General features: G+C 49.5%; 1 protein-coding gene across 1 annotated transcript in view; it reads left to right on the top strand.

Moving 5' to 3' along the window:
- Positions 1-5,643, top strand: part of SEZ6L (seizure related 6 homolog (mouse)-like) — an 87,470-nt gene that overhangs the window by 69,676 nt on the left and 12,151 nt on the right. The window lies entirely within an intron of this gene.

Below are 5,643 nucleotides of genomic sequence, written 5' to 3' on the forward strand. Positions count from 1 at the left end.
TTGACTTCAGGCTTCTCGCCTCCAGAGCTAGGAGACAAGGAGTGACTTTTGTCCTAAGCCCCCTGGCTAGTGACCTTCGTTACAGCCACCCAGGAAGCAAATACAGATCTCATGTCCCCCAGTGACTGTGAGTGAGTGAAAGATGCTCAGTTGTGTCTGACTCTTTACAACCCCATGGACTGTAACCCGCCAGGCTCCTCTGTCCATGGGATTCTCTCCAGGCAAGAATACCGGAGTGGGTTGCCATTCCCTTCTCCAGGGGATCTTCCTGACCCAGGAACTGAACCCAGGTCTCCAGCATTAGCAGGCGGATTCTTTACTGCTGAGCCACCAGGGAAGCCCCGAAGGTGAACTGCACCCAATGTGTAAGGGGGGTGGTCAGAAGCATCTTGAGTCATGCAAGCTGCTGAGACCTACAGATGAAAAGCTAAAAATAGCTGCTGATTTAAAAATACTGAAGGGTGGAGATATTTTTTAAAAAGAAAGAAAAGGCCCCTCACTCATCAGGCACAGTCTTCAAAGAGCCTCTGGGCCGCAGCAGCTGCTGGGATTCCCAGAAGGCAGTCCCCTGCTTCTCCCGGGATCCGCAGCAGTCTGGTGAGAAGGCGTCCCTGACACCCGTGCTAATGAGTTCACAAGTCAAGCCGGGTGTCGGGAGACACGCCGTCCTCCTCTTAGATGCTGGAAGAACCTGGCGTGGGGTTCCAGCATCATTCCAGGCCTGGCGGGGCTGACGGGAGATGACGCGTGAGACGGGAGGACCGCCAGGGTCTAGCAGCGAGGTGCCCAGAATGAGGGGGAGGCTGCATCCGGATTCCGTGATGAGAATGAGGTTATTGAACCTAAAGCAGCTCTAAGATGTTTCCTCTGCTGAGCCAAGGAAACAGCCCAGTTTGATGGGCACTGTGGCTGTGCCCAGCCCTTCCCCAACATTCACACGCTTAACCCTCACAAAACTGCATGAGCTGTGTGCGTGTGTGCACTCGAAAGCAGGCTGAGAAGGCCCAGAGAGGGTGAGCACCTCTCCTGAAGTCACACAGCAGGCAAGGGAAGCGCTCAGGATTCCAGCTCAAGCCTGACTAACCCCCCAAAGCATCATCTTCCCGCCTCGCCTCTCTGCAATCGTAGCTCCTGGGCAGAGCTCTGGGGCTCTGCTGCTGACCAAGCTCTTCTACCAAGAGAATCAGGAGGCAGACAGCAAATTGTATAAGCTCAGGATGTCTGCAGCCTCTGTTGACCGTCACTTACCAACGCCATAATTTGGTCAGGCTGGGACTCAGAGCCATGAGTTCTCACTCTTGGTTCCTTTACCCCAGGCCACTTGAAGAAGAGACAGGTCATAAGAGAAGGAAGAGTCTGGGGTTTGCCATCAGACCCACCCCCGGCTCTGCTGGGTGACCTTGGGCAAGTAGCTTGCCCTCTCTGGGCCTCGATCCCTCATCTGTGAAAAGGGGATTACTACTTCCTACCAGGCAGGGTTATTGGATGTAGCTCAGTCATTTAATGGGTCCTCTTATATGCAAGCAGATGCCGACACAGAGGCCCCCCAACTTTCTCAACTCACAGAATCTCTAGAATGCCAGGATTGTTTCATAGATTTCCCAGGACAGAACACTTAGCAGTTACACTTATTAACCAGTTAGCTCCAAACCACTTAATAAGTAGCTATATCCTGACAACTTAGTAGCTGCTTGAAAAAGTAATGCCCATGAATTCACAGAAAGGATCGTATTTTTATTTCATTCTTAAATAATGCTATGCTATGCTATGCTAAGTCACTTCAGTCGTGTCCAACTCTGTGCGACCCCATAGACGGCAGCCCACCAGGCTCCCCCGTCCCCTTATCTGTAATTAATAACACAATTACTACTGTGGGGATGTGTGTGCCTTTTGGGTTCTCCCAAACACCTCAGCCTCTTAGCGTCAGGCTGGGCTCTGCCACCCGCATCTCCTGGTCCACCTTGATTTTGTCACAGCCCTTGCTTTTTAGCAGAGTAACCAGAGAAAACCTAGCATCATCGAAAAGGACATAGCTCATTCTGATGTTAAAATAGTGAGCTTCCCCAAAGTAGGAGTTCACATGGGGCTGGAAGGCGTCACTGTGTCTCCTCCACATTTTTAAAAACCTCATAGCACCCTCATGAGTTCACAGTGGCACCCCGGGCACCACGGTCCATAGTTTGGGAACAGTGGTGGTAGGTCCTGAAAATACAGCAAAAAACACAGCGATATATAAACAGACACAATCCACATAGTCAGGAAGCCTGGGATCTATTGAAGATGTGGGAGGAGACATGAGTCGGTAAAAGGAAAAACAATGAATCTTCAGCATCACCTCCTCCAGGAAGGCCTCCCTGCCCGCCTCGGCACGGTCATGCTTCCCTCCTCCCTGCTCCCATGGCTCCTATAGCCGCACAGCACTTGCTGCAGCTGATTGAAATGATCTGCTGTTATGTTCAGAGTCACACACTTAACAGGAATGTATCCATTTGGTCGTTGTATCCCTCGGTCCCAGCAGATTCAAAAAAATGACAGTATTTGTTGCAGTTACTGTCTTTGTCATGGTTGGCAGTGCTAACGTGCTCTTTATCATGCTTTGTGGCTTCGTTGCAACCTCCCTTCTTTGGAGGCAGTGAAAAGTCATGAGGATCTGACACAGTCAGTGAGGGTTTTCTGGATGGAATCTCCAGGGAGGCTTGTAGGGATCCCCCAAGAGACCCTGGCCCTTCATAGCCCAGAACCCACAAATACGAGACCTGGAAAGTTCCCGGCCTGGACCGAACCCTCGTGGCCAGATGGTGGCCATAGTAAAAGTTTCCACTGATGAATTGTCCCCAGCAGCCTCACCTCAGCCAGCATGCCAGGCTCGAGCATTTAGAGATTCCTGTCTCTGTGAAAGCAATGTGTGCTGTGCTAAGTCTATAGCTTAGACTATAGTCATGTCCAAATCTTTGCGACCTAATGGACTGTAGCCCACCAGGCTCTGTCTATGGGATTTTCCAGGTAAGAATACTAGGGCACGTTGCCATTCCTTTCTGCATGGAATCTTCCCAACCCAGGGATCGAATCTACATCTCCGACATCTCCTGCATTGGCAGGCAGGTTCTTTACCACTAGCTCCAACTGGAACAAACCTTCATTATCGCAGAACCATTAAGTGCACAGGACTTCAAATCCAGCAGGTCAGTTTGCCCTGCCACTTGTCAGCTGCGTGACTTAAACAAGCCAAAGCTGGTGTCCTCATCAGAAAAACTGACCATGACAACCGTAGATACAGATGCTCATAACCATGTGTCTAGCATATAAGTGTTCGGTTAATACTGGTTGCTAATTACCACTCAGTTTCAATGCTCCACTACTGTAGAGTGTGTTATAAACCATTCATAGCAATAAGCAAGCAACCTGATTTTGAGCATTTTGCTCACATGTGCTCCATAAATGTACATTTTCTCCTGTACCAAAGGGGAGAGAGGAGTGGCTGGGAGGGAATGAGGGTAGCTTGTTGATTATGTCTATAAGCCGTGAGTCCAACTCACTTGAATTCCTGGGAGAGGTCAGGACGACATCACACGGATTACCATCAGAATTGTTTAGACCTCAGACAAGTGATTCTCAACCAGGCTGAATTTGCTGCCCGGGGGACAGCTGTCAGTGACAGTTTCTAGAGGCATCTTTGATTGTTGTTGGGAGAGGGTATGCTGGCATCTAGTGGGCAGAGGCCAGGGATGCTGTCCAACTTCCTGCAAGGCTCAGGACCACCCCCCTCCCACAAAGAATTACCCAGCCCAAAAATGTCAGTAGCATCTAGGTTGGAAAATACCTGCCTTAAACAACCTTATTTCAAAGTGTGAGTACATCCTCACAGGGAGAATGCCATTGTCCAGCCACATCTCAGCTCACAGATGAGGTCTTGGTCCAGTCCGTTTACTTAACAGGCAGGAAAAAAATGAAGTCCAGAGACATGAAGCGAGTGGCAGAGCCTGGCCTCCAGTTTCAAATTCAAGTTACTTCCCATGTCACTTTCCTGCCGTCTTCTGGGAACTGGAGATAAACACAGATGCCTTCGAAGACGGTTGGTTTCTACCAGGGATGGAATTCCATGTGGAATTCTTCTCACTGTTACTGATGGTTGGGTCAAAACTGAATCAGACTGACTCTGGAGGCAGAGAATCAAACCACAACTCAGCCACTTCCTTCTTGTGTACCTTTTACAAGAGACCTCTGCCCGAGCCTCAGGTCCCTCATCTGTAAAATGGGCTCTCTGGTGCAGCGATTAACAGGACTTGGACCACTTGGATGTGAATCCTGTCTCTCCCACTAACTGGCTTGACAGGTTACCCAGTGGGATACCCCAGCAGTTCTTCATTTGCACAGATATAAAGTGGGGACGGCCATAACAGTGTGTCTTGGGGTTGTAATAATTAAAAGAGGTGGTGCTTATGGTAAAGAATCTGCCTGCCAACGCAGGAGACATGAGAGACTCAGGTTCGATCCCTGAGTTGAGAAAACCCCCTGGAGGAGGAAATGGCAACCCACTCCAGTATTCTTGCCTGGAGAATCCATGGACAGAGGAGCCTGAAAGGCTACAGTCCACGGGGTCACAGAGAGTCCAACACGCCTGAGTGAGCACAGAATTCCACGGCATGCACGTATGCATGCGTGCTCAGTCACTCAGTTACTTCTGACTCTTTGCAGCCCCGTGGACGACAGCCCACCAGGCTCCTCTGTCCATGGAATTTTCCAGGCGAGAATACTGGAGTGGGTTGCCATTTCCTTCTCCAGGGGATCTTCCCAACCCAGGGATTGGACCTGTGTCTCCTACATTGGCAGGCAGATTCTTTACTACTGCACCGCCTGGGAAGCCCTAAATACATCACATCTTTATCCATTCTTCTGCTGATGGACGTTTCGATTGCTTCCATGTCTTAGCTATTGTAAACAATGCTACCTGTGTCTTTTTGAACTAGACTTTTCTCCAGACGTATGCTCAGGGAGTGGGATTGCTGGGTCCCATGGTAACTCCATATTTAGTTTTTTTTAAGGAACCTCCATATTGCTCCATAGCGGCTGTCCCAATTGACATTCCCACCAACAGGGTAGGAGGGCTTCCTTTTCTCCACCCCCTTTCCAGCATTTATTATTGGTAGCCCTTTTGATGACAGTAATTCTGACTGGTGTGAGGTGGTCCCTTATAGTTTTGATTTGCATTTCTCTAATAATTAGCGATGTGAAGCATGTTTTCGTGTGCCTCTTGGCCCTCAGTACGTCTTCTTTGCTGGCTGGATTTTAGAATCACCTGTGGAACTTTAAAAAGAATGCTCTGGGGGACTGATTAAAATACCTTAGCGGGCAGAGCCAGCTCACTGAGTAACCCAGGGTGATTCTCGTATGAAGCCGGGCGAGAACAGCTGGACACAGCTCCCTCTCCTCTTCCTGCTGGCCGTATCGTCCTTTGCTTCCAGGTCCTAGAATTTGTCCTTTGTCACTTTCTATCTCCCCAGGGCCAGGAACAGTGACAGGCACATAGAAAGTGCTCAGTGAATTATTTGGTTATATTCATTCATCCGTTCATTTATGAAAGAAAATTCCAGGGAAAGTTTGTGGGCGAGGAGTCTTCTGAGTTGCCACTGCCCCCTGCTGGCC

Source organism: Bison bison, unplaced genomic scaffold (genome assembly GCF_000754665.1).
Source record: "Bison bison bison isolate TAMUID 2011002044 unplaced genomic scaffold, Bison_UMD1.0 scf7180017864495, whole genome shotgun sequence".
Taxonomy (NCBI): domain Eukaryota; kingdom Metazoa; phylum Chordata; class Mammalia; order Artiodactyla; family Bovidae; genus Bison; species Bison bison.